At 34.9% G+C, this 15,923-nt stretch overlaps 1 protein-coding gene across 3 annotated transcripts in view; it reads right to left on the bottom strand.

Moving 5' to 3' along the window:
• The window catches only part of LOC143222513 (uncharacterized), a 56,982-nt gene that overhangs the window by 22,604 nt on the left and 18,455 nt on the right, over nucleotides 1-15,923 (bottom strand). For 2 of the 3 annotated variants that reach the window (XM_076449120.1, XM_076449118.1), the window contains exon 1: nucleotides 2,053-2,248. The exons of the other annotated variant lie outside the window; for it this stretch is intronic. The gene's annotated coding sequence lies outside the window, so the exon portion shown is untranslated. Of the gene's footprint in view, nucleotides 1-2,052; nucleotides 2,249-15,923 lie in introns of those variants that run through there. 3 annotated transcript variants of the gene reach the window in all.

The following is a 15,923-nucleotide window of genomic DNA, read 5'->3' as shown; positions in this document are numbered from 1 at the left end:
AGAAGACACTGGCTGAATGATTAAACTAATTTCAGTTTACATAACGTATGAAATAAATGGCATGTACTATCTACTCAGAAGAGTGGCTGATATTAGTTTGGCAGTGGTTTTGCCTTACCATAAAAGTCACATGATGAATTTTGATCACCATTTCACTTTTAGTGTGCAGTGTGTAAACATTAAAACCATACATAGTTTATGATTATAAAGATAATTTAGTGCAACTGTATCAATATTAAGTGAACATGAAAATGTTTCTTTTCATAAGACGCCTTTTCCAAAAGCGCGAAACATTTATTTCAGAATAATTTATATTATCGTAAACTTAAACTTTCCAAAATGTGCACCACGTATTAATGATAACAGAATAACTTATATAAAACGTTAGTAAATTGAAACTGTCCAAAATGTGCACCACTTGTCGATGGTAACTGAATAACTTACACAAAATGTGAGTCATACAATTAGAAGCTTGAACATAGTTTGACATCTCCTGGGTTTTGATATAAGTTAGTAACTTACAAACTTTAGTGCTTGTTAGTATAAAAGCATTCATGATCGCGGTAAGAAACTCCAACTTACTTTGTTCTCACCGGCTTTATTTAGTGGTCGTGTCAAAACGTTCCTGTTTTGTTTTGTCGGTATTTGTCAGATTTGTATAGTTTGTTCTATTCAACAGTATTTTTAACACTGAAAAGCAACAACAGCTGTCGTCTTGTCAAATGCACTGACTAACTTTACAAGTAAAAATAATTGTCGCGGTAGTAAAAGTATAGACAGTAAATGTTGTGCAAAATTAAGTCCGAGATTCTAACTGTAAAAACAAAGTAAATCTTATCTCTATCAAAACACTCAGAAACAAATGTGGGTACTATACTTATGGTTGGCCTGTCATGGTCAAAGCACTAGATTCGTAAACTGAGGGTCGCGGGTTCGGATCTCCTTCGCACCAAACATGCTCGCCCTTTTCGCTGTGGGGACATCATAATGTGACGGTCAATCCCACTATTCGTTGGTAAAAGAGTAGCTCAAGAGTTGGCGGTGGGTAGTGATGACTAGCTGCCTTCCCTCTAGTCTTACACTGCTAAATTAGGGACGGCTAACGCAGATAGCCCTCGTATAGCTTTGCGCGAAATTAAAAAAACAAACAAATAATACTAAGGATAGTATTGTTCTCTAAACGTAGAAAACTCTCATTATATGATCCAATAAGAAATCTGATAGTAGCCTGAATAAGGCTGAGAAAGTGCTAATACATAAGGAATACAAGAGTGTCATATCTTTCAGTAGGTATGAGTTACTCACTGTACCGTTGTTTAACCTGAACACGATGGATATATCCTCATGCTAACACAAGACTTGTCAATGATTGACGTCGATACCAACACTTACACAGCTATACCAACATCAGTCTTTCTAGGAAGAAAGTGGATCTGATGTCAGAGGAAAAATGTCTCAGAACAACTTGGGAGGAAGGTGGAAAACCAATTTAGCCACGATTAATTCTCTAATGTTAAATTATGCGCCCCTACCTGGCTCTGGTTCTGTAATGTATGTTACAAGATGTCGATCTACCAAGTTTAAATTACAACGTTAGGTATTTGAGTATTAAGATCACAAATTAATAAGTTTTCTTATTCAAACAACTTGACATATCGTTTAGTTTTTTCAACTAAAATACGACACCCTGTTGACGAGGATAGTCTTTACCTAGTTATTTATTTCCTTGCGTATTAATTAAACATAAATATTTTTAGGTAACGCTTTACTGACGTCAATTAATGGACTTATTTTAAATTTCTGCTGGTGATACTTAATCCAACTGTTTTGATGTATAACATTAGTTCTTTTTATCGACATATTTCAGACTTCTTTCACATCGGAAAAGCTGTTGTTTTTTCTCGAGTGCATAGAAGCGACTTGAAAATGATACTTAGTGTGAAAGTTATAAATGTGCCCGCACAATTTGTTTGGCACTTTGCGAAATGTGTAAGAGAAACGTTTTAGAAAAGAATGAAAACATTCGTCATATTACGAAGGGAAATTGATTACCTTGATTCTTTTATCGACTTCCAAGACGACGGGAATAACAATTCCTGGTTACACTCACATGGAAGCTGTCTGTATTTGTTAATACACCTTGTCAAAGCAACACGACAGCTGTAAGGTCTCTGAGTGCGACCAGTTACTGAGGCTAAAGCTCATTCGTTTTCAAATACGTTTTGCGAGAGATAGGTTCCATTGATCCTTATCAATGCGCAGTCTCTCACCGAGCACCGTGTCACAAGTGTCTGGGGCGCCTTTGTATACAAGTCTGTGCGTGAATATATCACTGGAACTCTAAGCTCTAACAGTCAACCAAACGAAAGTTTGAAGGGGTCGTAAGGGGGGTGGAGTCTGAGTGATACGTAGGAAAATCTATTAAAATACTCAAACGATTAAGGTTGTATAATACACCTTTAAATCATTATTTAAAACCGATCAACCGTAGTAAATGATACTTTCTACGTTTCTAAGGAGCGTGCAAACAAATACCACACAACCGTAAAGGTACAGAAAAGGCATGACCATGTTACAACAAGTTTACATATTTAAAATAGACCGGTCTTTAAAAACAGTTTCTAATTGTGTACATTACAACGTTGCACGATTAAGTATTTTAATATATTTTAAATATTTAGACAAGTTCTTTGAATTTTAACCTTTAATATTGGAAAATATTTCAGGCACAAATAACGTATGTATTGCTATAGACGTTCTTCCAATATGAAGTGTTATATCTTCTATCCTACATTAGGCTTAGGGTTTTATCAGCTTCGATGATGTCCATGAAAGCTCTTTTTTGTCTTTTTTACTATCTGAACATTACCATTAGATGTAGGTTTATAAAACACGAAGAAAGCGTAGTAATAAATTATGTTGTGATCCTGCTTTCAAATGATATTTAACAGTATTAGTTATGTATCGTCTTCAAAACAAATATACTTTTAAATTTATCTCAATTTTTCATTTTTCTTTCTATATTCGAAACCTTAGAGCAAAAAAAACAACCAATACATATTTCAATATTTTTTTATTTTTAACAATTTCGAAAGAGGAGTTGAATCCCAAGAGACGACAGTAAAACTCAGTGATGTTTTCTGACTTTGTAATATAATTTTCTGGTTGGTATCAGATCCCTGTAAGTATCAAATGACATGTGTCGAAAGTAAAATTTATTTTACCTATTAGCACTATAACAGCTTTTATTTTCTTAGCGATTATAAATTTTCAGTTAAATAACAGATGATTTTCTTATTATAACGCTTGAAAACCATTACTCTCCTGTATGTAATTCCTTTATATATATATATATATATATATATATATATATATAAAGAAAACAATAATTGGTTGAACAAAAAGAATCAGTCACGGTATGATATTTTTGGACAGAAGAACTTGACATACGTTAGCAGAAGTATTGCGTCATTTAGCAAGGTGAATGAATCTGATGTGGGACACGATGCGCAATGTTTTTGCTGTTAATATTTCTTCTATAAACATGGTAATGTTTTCTAGAAAGGCGACAGATAAGACACGTTCAGTATAGGGCGACTGTTAAAACTCTCCAGACAAGTAGTCTAACTTATAGTTCTCTGTGTCACAACTACTGTGATCAGTCAATGCAAGGTGTCCCGTGTATATTGTTTTTTAAGTTTCAGGAGTTTTAATCAAAGCTACACAAAGACTACTTGCGCATAACCACCCCTAATTTTGAAGTGATAGTTAAGAGGAAGGGTGGACGGTAAACTGAATTCACTACCAATTTTTGGCGAAATCTCGTCAGACCGAACAATGGGACTTAACCGTTGCTTTTATAATGCACAAACGATCCCAAAATTCGGAGCGTGTTCGTGTAATAACAGGATGCGAGCCATGAACTATCGGATTCCCAGTTTGTAAACACAAACTAATAAATCTCATCCGCGCCGATACCTTTTATTCCACAAGTTAGCTCAGTTTTTAATTCCCATTGGACTGATAGTAGATTGGCTCGTAATCTGAGGGTCGTGGGTTCGAATCCCCATCACATCAGACATGCTCGCCCTTCCCGCCCTGGAGGCGTTATAATGTGACAACAGTCCCACTCTTCGTTGGTAAAGGAGTAAGTAGCTCAAGAGCTGGTGGTGGTGACTGGCTGCCTTTCCTCCAGTCTTACACTACTAAATTAGGAACGGCTAGCGTAGATAGCCTTTGTGTAGCTTTGCGCGAAAGTCAAAGCAAACAAAACTGATAGAGCTATATATATATATCGAATTATTGGCCACTATTATGACTTGTCCAACAATTAAATTTTGCATAAAATAAGATGATAGGTTTATTTCAAAGCGATTCCCAAGTTTTCCATTAAGTGTGATATAGTCAACAAATGTATTTACCATTTAGGGTCTCTTCTTGACAGAATTATAAAACATAAACAATTTTCAAATTCAATAGACGCCATGAAGGTTTATTACATGTTTGTTTTTGTTAATCCAGACACTGGACTATCTGTTCTCCACTTACAGTGGGTATCGAAATATGTTTTGTGTTAATAAGCCCTCAGACTTGTTACTGAGCCAACTGGGATCTTAGTAGATATTTCATGTTGTTTGTTTGTTTGTCCTTGAATTTCGCACAAAGCTACTGGAGGGCTATCTGTGCTAGCCATCCCTAATTTAGCAGTGTAAGACTAGAGGGAAGGCAGCTAGTCATCACCATCCACCGCCATTTCTTGGGCTTTCTTTTACCAACGAATAGTGGGATTGACCGTCACATTATAACGCCCCCACGGCTGAAAGGGCGAGCATGTTTAGCGCGACGAAGATGCGAACCCGCGACCCTCAGATTACGAGTCACACGTCTTAACACGCTTGGCCATGCCGGGCCTATTTCACTTTGTACTTCGAAGCACTTAACGTTAGTTGTAACCGTTGGTCACATAACGGTTATCAACACGTACATTTTACCTTCTCACAATCATCTGCATAAAAAGATGTTTTTTTTACTAAAAATAGATCGTGAGAGAAAAAAATACAGTGTTAAATAATCTTTAACCTATTTTTGATATGTAATAACACAAATAAAATTTATGAAAATCACACTACATCAACTTATCAACTTATTATTGTTGACACCGAAACAGTTATTGTTCAAACTCTCAACCACTATCATGTCTTTCAGTGTTGGACAAAAGACGTCTTTAGAGTTGGGTGTAGCAGATATTGTATGAGTGATATACCATCATACAGTCTACTTTCACGCCGGAAATTCTTTTAATAATCACCATAGATGTCACGACAGGTTCATCCTAATAATCACCAGAAATGTCACGGCTAGCTCATCCTAATAATCACCAGAAATGTCACGGCTAGCTCAATCTAATAACAACCAGATATGTCACGGCTAGTTCATCCTAATAATCAGAGATGCCACGGCTAGTTCATCGTGATAACCACCAGAGATGTCACGGATGGCTCATCCGTTCAGAGAAATCCTGAAAATGAAGTTGTTCTGCAAACATGGCATAACACTTCTAGTACGTTATTTGAAGCCTAAAGCGTCGTAACCAGAATGCTACAACTGCAACTTTCTCGTGAAATATTTCACTGGAGGCGCGAATTAAAGGACAACGCGAACGTGTCTTTGTTGATGACAACCGTATTTTACGCAGCAAAATTACCGCATGCTTTCAATATGATAACAAGGATTTTAACACTACAGTAACGTTTCTAAAGTAAAAGCGACACTTTACAAAACTTTGTGATTTACAAAAGCTGTTACGTGGGAGAAAGAATATGTGAAATTGTAATTCATAATATATGCATATTTCGTCAGAATGATAAGATTTAGTACATAATATGTCCGTGACAAAGACAGATGAATATAAATAATAGACAAACAGATAGATATTTATATACATATAAATAGAGAGATAGATTTGTTTGCTTGTTATGAATTTCGCGCAAAGCTACACTAGGGCTAGCTGTACAAGCCATCCTTATTCTAGCAGTGTAAGACAAGAGAGAAGGCAGCTAGTCATCACCACCCACCGCCTACTCTTAAGCTACTCTTTTACCAACGAATAATTGGATTGACCGTCACATACAACGCCTCCACTTCTAAAAAGGCGAGCACGTTTGGTGTCACTGGGTTTCGAACGCGCAACTTTCAGCTTACGAGTCGCGTGCCCTGAGCGCTGGCCATGCCGAGCCTAAAGAGATTGATAGAAATATATATGTAGATACATAAACCTAAAAAGACGAATACATAAGAGGTAGATACACAGAGCAATTGGTAGATAAATATGTTAACAAAAGGTTTAAAATTACTCCGCTCTCAAAATTTTATGACTGGATAAAATGTTAAGTGAAGAACATCTAATATTTTTGTATCAATACACAGAATACAAATGTTATTTGTCAGAGTGTGGGGTTTTATTATTTTGTTTGTTCCTAAAATGACGTTATATAATAAATGAAACGAAACCCATTTTACATAATTGTGTATATTTCATGAAGATGATACGGAATATAACATGATATACTCGATTCGCAAGCGATGGGTTGCGAGTTCCAATTCCATTATCGAACATGTTTGTCTGATCAGCTGTGAAGTTGTTATAATGTGATAGTCAATCCCTTTTTTGTTGGTAAAAGAACAGCCTATAAAGTCTGCAGTGGATGATGTCGATAAACCACTACTTGAGTTTATTACTTATAAAATAGGAACGGTTATCGAAGGTAGTCTATGAGTATCTTTGTGTGAAATTAAAAAAACAAACAAACAAAGCCATAAAATTTAAATAATAATCTAAAATTTAAAATAACAAATGGAGATAAAAATATCGAATAATGAACTAGAACACACACGAATACAAACAACTTATTTTATGAATGCAATAACATTTCCAAGAAGTATTTGGTATTTCCAACAAGAACAACATCAGGTTTAAACGTGTTCAAAGATCACGACTCAAACTGTAAATATCCTGATTCACACCCTAACACACATGTTATTAGGCCATGCCAGGTATTTTCCGGTGAGTACATAAATGTCTGTGACCAGGGGCGTAAATTTTTTACACCCGATGGGTGGATGATTTTTGCAACCACTTATGTGGACTGTTCAATTTGCAAATTGGTAATCTCTGATTAAGTGAACCTGAAAGCTGTAAACATGCAATCACAGAGTAATCGTGTTGCCACGATACTTGCATGTATACTTAGGCCTACTGACTGATACTTATGAACTATCGCTTAGATCGAAAAGCTTAGAAGCACGCCTATATTAAAGATGTACATTTCGGCTACTGAAAAAGCCTACATCTAGGCCTAATTATGTAATTCGATTGGTAAGAAAATGAAAATCACAAGAACAAACACACAATTTGTAGGCCTGTGATGCAATAAAACAATTCAACAGACCAAACTGTAGGGGATGATTGTATGCACCATACCCCCCACCTAAAATGAAGGGGATGTATACCCCCATATATATTCCATTTTTTTATTAATTAATAAATGAAATAATTTAATCTTATGTGTACTGCATTCTTTTTTCTCTATTTCTCTTGCTCTAAAATAGCTTATCTGGTTATAGAAAGAGTTACCTGAAATCAATACTTTTTCTAGTTTCAATCATTACAGTTCAGAAACTAAGAACTAGGACTAACGCCACTTTCTAAACATATATTCATGATTATTTAACATGAACTACTAATACTGGACAGATTTAACTGTTCCTTTTAAAATCATTGTCGCATCTTTGCGTTATTGTTAATATACTATCTACAGTTAATCTGATTTTCAATATAAATACTGATTTCACATAAATCATTTGGCAAAAGAACACAGTGAATCTAGTTTTTTACTTTTAAACTTTTTTGCGCTGGATTTGGTTAGTTGAAACACAGAAGTAACTTCCGAACTACATACACTGCTTAAGACCAATGAACATAAAGAAAAAATATGCATTTTGCGTTGTCAGATTCAACCACTTATTTGAGTAGAGTTATAAATAGGAAAAACTGCTGCACCATCATCCATTTTATAAACACCCATTATATACACGATCCTGCATCAGTGACTCCTAGAACATCGTGTCATTGATCCGTATTGGGACTAATACAACATTGTGCCATTGATCCGTATTGGGTCTTATTACGGTACAATTCATAAACCCGGTCCTGTATCAATGACTAATACAACATAGTGTCATTTATTCTCACTGGGTCCCCATTAAGGTATCATAACCTTAGCAATGTGAGCATCTCCTTTCACGCTGTTCATGACATATCAGTGGTGCTAATTATTCAATATATTCAGTTATTATAAAGCTCTCTATATGAATGTTTGAAAATATCAATCTTACTCGCTATTTATTCAATATATTTAGTTATTATAAAGCTTTCTATATGAATTTTTGAATATATCAATAGCACTCGCTATTTATTCAATATACACTGCTGGCCAAAATCTTAGGGACAATGAACATAAAGAAAAAAAAATGCATTTTGCGTTGTTAGACTCAACCACTTATTTGACTAGAGCTTCGAAAGATGAAAATAAGAAAAATACATTTTCAGCATTTAATAGGGAAAATGTGAGCACTATGAAATTAGCCTAAATACTAGCAGGTCAAAAGTTTAACCATACCAAAAAGACCATACTGAAACGAAGCGTTAATCGGTAAACACATAACGAAATTTAGTCATTTGTGTTCAAGCATTAGCGTTGTCAACATCTCCAACTGACATCTCCTGTGTTACATTGGGTAAAAACATGGCAAAGGCTAAAAATTTGACAGAGTTTGGACGTAGTAGAATTGTCGAGCTGCATGTCTCTGTCAACGTGCCATCGCTGGTGAGATTGGGCGCAGTAAAACTGCTGTTGCAAATTTTTTAAAAGACCCTGAGGGATACGGAACGAGAATTTCAAGTGGTCAGCCCAAGAAAATTTGGCTGGCGTAGAGCAGGACGATTCGACGGGTTGTCCGGCAAGACACCAGCCGATCGTAGAACCAGATTAAGGCCCTTACGGACGCAGAATGCAGCTCAAGAACAATAAGACGACATCTACGAGAGAAAGGCTTTGAAAACCGTAAACGTCTTCAAAGGCCACGCCTCTTTCCACACCATGAAACAGTTCGGTTAAACTTTGCTGAGAAGCACCAAACAAACAATGGAAAAGGTTTTGTTTTATGATGAGAAAAAATTTAACCTGGACAGTTCAGATGGCTTCCAACGTTACTGGCACGATAAAGATATCCCACCAAAGACATTTTCTATACGACATAGTGGAAGAGGTTCCATCGTGATCTGGGATGCTTTCTCCTTCCATGAACAATGGAGCTTCATTGGCATGTTGGAGAGAGCATCTTTATTGATTGAAGGCTCTCGTTTGTGTGGAAATGACTGGATCTTTCAGCAGGACAATTTTGCAATCCACAATGCCTGCAAGATAAAGAGTTTTTCATGGCGAATAACGTGATTCTTTTGGACCATTTAGTGTGTTCGCCCGAACTGAACCCCATTGAAAATGTTTGGGGGTGGATGGCAAGAAAAGTCTATAGAAATGGACGTCAATTCCAAATAGTGCATGATCTTCGTGAAGCCATCTTCACCACTTGCAACAACATTACAGCCGGTCTTCTGCAAAGGCTTGTATCGACCATGTCCAAGTGAATATTTGCAGTTAGTTATTCGCAATGACGACCGTGCAACTCACTACTGAGACCTCTTGTTGAACATTTCCTATCTTGTTTAGGACTTCTTTTTTGTATGGTCTTAAACTTTTGACCAGTTAGTATTTAGGCTAATTTCATAGTGTCCACATTTTACCTATTAAATGCTAAAAAAGTTTTTTATTTTTATTTTCCCTTTTCATATTTTCATCTTTCGAAGCTCTACTCAAATAAGTGGTTGAGTCTAACAATGCAAAATGCATATTTTTTCTTTATGTTTATTGGCCTCAAGATTTTAGCCAGCAGTGTATCATCTGTAAAAAGCATGTAAACGCATTTGACTAAACTGAGTTAAATACAGAGATTAAAAGAAAATTGTTTGCTGGAACAGACATTATTTTAATACACTAGGAATACCATTAGAGCATAAGGTAATTTTGAAGTTAATGATTATTACTGTTACAATTTAAGAAGATTACAGTTGCGTGGTATTTCATTAGGTCGTTATAATAATAATTATTATGATCAAAGCATTACCATCACTAGAACACCTTAAATTGTAAGAAAATGTAACTTAAAGGCAACGTTTAAACACATATTATAAAGGGAAAAGATGAATGAAGAATCGTAGAGGTGCTGCTAGAGTCATGCTGATGTGAGAAAATGTAACTTAAAGGCAACGTTTAAACATTTATTATAAAGGGAAAAGGAGAATGAAGAATCGTAGAGGTGCTGCTAGAGTCATGCTAATGTAAGAAAATGTAACTTAAAGGCAACGTTTAAACATTTATTATAAAGGGAAAAGGTGAATGAAGAATCGTAGAGGTGCTGCTAGAGTCATGCTAATGTAAGAAAATGTAACTTAAAGGCAACGTTTAAACATTTATTATAAAGGAAAAGGAGAATGAAGAATCGTAGAGGTGCTGCTAGAGTCATGCTAATGTAAGAAAATGTAACTTAAAGGCAACGTTTAAACATTTATTATAAAGGGAAAAGATGAATGAAGAATCGTAGAGGTGCTGCTAGAGTCATGCTAATGTAAGAAAATGTAACTTAAAGGCAACGTTTAAACATTTATTATAAAGGGAAAAGGAGAATGAAGAATCGTAGAGGTGCTGCTAGAGTCATGCTAATGTAAGAAAATGTAACTTAAACATTTATTATAAAGGGAAAAGGTGAATGAAGAATCGTAGAAGTGCTGCTAGAGTCATGCTAATGTAAGAAAATGTAACTTAAAGGCAACGTTTAAACATTTATTATAAAGGGAAAAGGATCACAGAGGCACTGAAATATTCATATTAGTAAACTTTAGTAGTTTTTGGTATGAGTTTTCATAAAAATAAACCTTTATCGAAATATTTCTTGGTCTTCATAATAATAATGTCAGACGGATACTGGACACACTTCCCTGAAACAATGTTCATTCCTCTAGAACAAACACACTTCCCACCTATTTATAGCATCACAGAAGGTTGACCAATTTAGTCTAATATTTTTTACTTTAAAATAACTTTCTGTATTAACCTCTTAAGTGCAACTATCATACTTAACATACAAGAAGCAAAAGATAGTTATAAAATGACCTACAACCAGACTATTTTTTTTTTCATTTCAATTTAGTCAGGAGTGTCTTACTGGTTATCGTACCCAGACTGTGAATTCAGTGTCCGTGGCTCTCCTCCTATTGCTGCAAAACCTCGTTCAAACATTTGGAACAGTGAGAGAGATATAAGTGTGACAGCGAAACCCCAATCTTTCGTCAGAAAGAGTATCCAAATTTTTGGATGTAATTGTCTACGTTATGGCCTATCATTTAAAACACGGGACGATTATGCACAGGTATGTCTTGTGTATTTGTATGTTTGTTTGTTTTTTTAGTTTCGCGCAAAGATACACAAGGGCTATCTGTGCTAGACATCCCTAATTTAGCAGTACAAGAATAGAGGGAGGGCAGCTAGTGATCACCACCCACCGCCAACTTATGGACTACTCTTTTACCACCGAATAATGGGATTGACCATCACATATAAGGACCGCATGGCTGAAAGGGCGAGCTTGTTTGGTTTATGTAATTTTTCGCTAAATTCTGAAACAAACTAAGCTTAATATATTCCTATGACGGTTTGCTCTGTATTTAAAGTTTGTTTTTCTTGCTTCTTTCTACTTTACGCTTTACCACTTTTACGTTTTGAGGAATTTCACAACCCTGAGTATTACAGTTAAACAAAACCAGAGAACGGAAAAATATTTTCATAGAAACGCCCCCAGGATTATTTTTTTAAAATAAGCTATTTACGCGTTGAAACTCTGTACACGTTGAACGACACTCGACTCAATAGAAGAACGTTTACAGACGTTTTTAATGTTTACATGAAATACCGGATAAAACTAGTGAACGTAGACGGAATTGTGCAAACAGTTGGTAACTTGAAACAAACTTCCGTCTCATATTAAACTTTTCATTTAAAAACTGTCAATAATTTTAAAGTTTTTATGTGTTCGATAGCTAGTTTATTTCCTCATTCGTGTGTAACATCATGCACAAATGTACCGAATTCTAATTTACCATTATAAACTATACACGTACACATGTATAAACAAATACTTTTCTTCGTGATAAATTCAATTTATCCTATTGTACATTGCTAAACCTGATATGAAATTTAAGCCCCTTGGATGTTCCGTACGTGTGTATTTTAGAACCATCATAATTCACGCCATCCTGTAAAACATGTCACATACGAACAAGTATTTTGTCTTTGTGCAGTCACTTTGCAGTTCTGTCACCGGGCATGTGTAATGTTAAACTGTTTATTTATTTTTATCATAAAATGTTTGTTTGTGGGCTTTCTCATATGTACCCATACGACGTTCTGAAACTGGATAAAGATCTTTAAATATGGACTGATCATACGGCAGTAATTAATCACTTTATGTAATGATAAACTTAGTTAACAATATTATGTCACGAGAAACGTAGTTAACTGCGTATTGTAAGGAGGAACATTGTTAACCACTTACTGTAACGAGAAATTTTGAAAACAAAACAAAACTGAGTAACACATTACCGGATTATTATGTCAGTTATTAGTTTGTTTTTTTCAGAACTGTGTTTTATATCTTTAACAGTTGTTACATTTCACAACATAAATTTAATGAGCGATGCGACTAAAGCCTGTAAAAAAACAACAACTGAACAACGTTCTACAACAGTTATAAAATGATACGTGAAAACCTGCACGTACTTTTAGTTTGCAGGGTTGGAAGTGATCTAATGACTATTTGTGTACCAGAAAGTCTAGAGTTCGAGCTGCAACATATCACCGAATGCAATCTGTACATTAAGCTGTGGGTGCGTTGTAACAGTCAAATACCTTATTCGACTTAACATTAGTTGCATCAGCGATTAGTTGTGGTGATTGGTTACACTCCCTCTTAATAGCAGTTATAAATCAGTTATGGCTGAGCGTGGATTTTGTGTTTCCTAAACCGATTGTTTAACGCACGTGTTTCATAAGGTGGCGTACAGGTTGAATACACCTTGAGCCAAAAATTAGCACGGAGTAAATTAATTTAAATTGTGAATTAAGAATATTTTAAACATGGCACTTCAGATTTTGTATTAGTGGGCTTCAAATACGAAAGGGTTTCAGTCCTTTATTCGACAGACTCTAGACTGACTGTAAAATAAATGTAAAGGTTTACACAACGAAATATGTTATACTAACTAGAGTATAAATTCATTAACAGCTCTTATAGGGCTCTTTAAGCCTTTTTTATACAACTTTGTAAGCATGTTTTTGCTTGCCAGGCAAGAGTTAATAATTTAAACGTCTGTCACCTCTTAGTTAATTTATGCAACAATTCTATGCACTTATATGATGAAGCATGGTTGGTGAAAATGGTTTGTTTGTAGAGATTTAGTACTAAGTTTTATGGTCTGAGATGTGCTAACATTTATCAAAATTCACCATAAAGGTCAAGACCTCAAAGGTTAATCTCAATTCAACACTAATTGTTTGCGACAAGTTTCATTAAAGACAAACTGAATACGCAGATAATAACGAGAGAAAACACGTAACTCAAATTTCTTTAATTTAAGCAGCAAGACAAAAACAACAACCGTATTTCAAATAAAAATAATTAACATTAGAAGAGATTTAAAAACGTATAACTTATTAATTTACTATCTAACTGTACTATATTATCAGCAACCTTGATTACTATAATGTTTTGCATTCCTCTATCCTGACAAAACGAATGACTATAAAAATGCCCTTTCGTTAAGTGTTTAGTTATGAAAGACAGTTTAAGGCTTTATTGTCAACTTTTCTTTACACACATATTTTTAGTTTTTAAGTGTTGAGACTCATCAGTTCAAATTTTACACGTCAGAGCGGTGCTCCGATGCACTCTAATAGCCTTAACATTTCCTTGTTTTATTTCAAACGTATATCAGGAAGCTAAGCAAAGTATTATCTCCACACAGCCATAATTAACTATGAAATGACAGATAAAACATCTAGCCAACAGCACACACCTTCAGCTCTTGGAATACTCTAACTTCACAAATCTGATTGTCACTCTTGAAACGCAATCACAGCCTTCAAAGTGCGGCACGTTTCTGCGCCAATGGGTGCGAATTAAGAATTTTTGGATTCACAGTCCAGTTACACTAATAAAAAAGTGGACACTAGATAATCGTGCATTTTTTAATATTAAATTACGTGAGCATTAATGCGTTGGCAATGCAAGTTACGATAATATAATACACCTCATATTCGGTTAACAAACTAGCAAACTTACGAAAACTTTTTATGGTATTATTGCCCAGAAATTGGTGAATTAAAGTGCAGAACAATCACCACGTTTATTTCAAATATTCTATTGGCTATAACAACTCATTATATATATACGATATGTTTGGGACTTTTTCCCAGTAATCAAACACACGTACATATACACATAACTAGCTACGAGTTATAAGTGGTTGCGCAATAAAAAAACAACAACTTTAGTTTTGTTTCACTTATTATAGTTACTAATTTGTCATTGTATAAACTAAACTCACTCATTGCTACGTGAGCCCGGCATGGCCAGGTGGTTAAGGTACTCGACTCGTAATCCGAGGGTCACGGGTTCGAAGTATAAATAAAATGAAGTATGGCTGTAGCAATGTATAAAGAAAATGAAGTATGGCTGTAGCAATGTGTAAATAAATGAAGTATGGCTGTAGCAATGTGTAAATAAATGAAGTATGGCTGTAGCAATGTGTAAATAAAATGAAGTATGGCTGTAGCAATGTGTAAATAAAATGAAGTATGGCTGTAAGAATGTGTAAATAAAATGAAGTATGGCTGTAGCAATGTGTAAATAAAATGAAGTGTGTCTGTAGCAATGTGTAAAGAAAATGAAGTATGGCTGTAGCAATGTGTAAAGAAAATGAAGTATGGCTGTAGCAATGTGTAAATAAATGAAGTATGGCTGTAGCAATGTGTAAATAAAATGAAGTATGGCTGTAGCAATGTGTAAATAAAATGAAGTATGGCTGTAGCAATGTATGAAGAAAATGAAGTATGGCTGTAGCAATGTGTAAATAAATGAAGTATGGCTGTATCAAAGTATGAATCACATAATTTTCACAGATAATTCAGTAGGTAAATTGCAGACATTCGAGTAATACTTGAAGCACATTATATTTGAAAAATCTCTCATGCTTCGCCCTTTGTCTTATCTACATGTAAATAGCTTTTTGTAAGTGCCGAGAGGAGGACCATTTACTTTAATTAAATTGTGGCGTATTTAGTATCCAGTATGTTAAGTTTCTGTACTTGTCTCTCTGTTATTTGTTTGGTTAGCCTGTGTAACACAAGAGTTCTTCTTTCAGAACAAAAAATACCATTTTTACTGCACAAATATGCAGTGTATTCTTCATTTAAAATATTTACACTAATGACGGAAAGAATAATTACACGAAACTCGTAGTCTTGAAATATGCTCTTTTGTTTGCTCTTTATATAATGTCTAAGAAATTACCTAAATTATGCACATGTATGCAGTAGAGCGAATTTATAACATACGCAGTTCAAAGATACACTTAATGAATTGTATACGACAGTATGAAGCCACTTTTTGTTCAATAATTCACTTCAAAAGTTGAGTCACAAATGTTTTTGGACTCACACGTCATGAAAATGTTGGAAATTGTGACTTCTTTT

This window comes from Tachypleus tridentatus, chromosome 8 (genome assembly GCF_004210375.1).
Source record: "Tachypleus tridentatus isolate NWPU-2018 chromosome 8, ASM421037v1, whole genome shotgun sequence".
NCBI lineage: Eukaryota > Metazoa > Arthropoda > Merostomata > Xiphosura > Limulidae > Tachypleus > Tachypleus tridentatus.
This window is presented reverse-complemented; position numbering and strand designations above follow the sequence as displayed.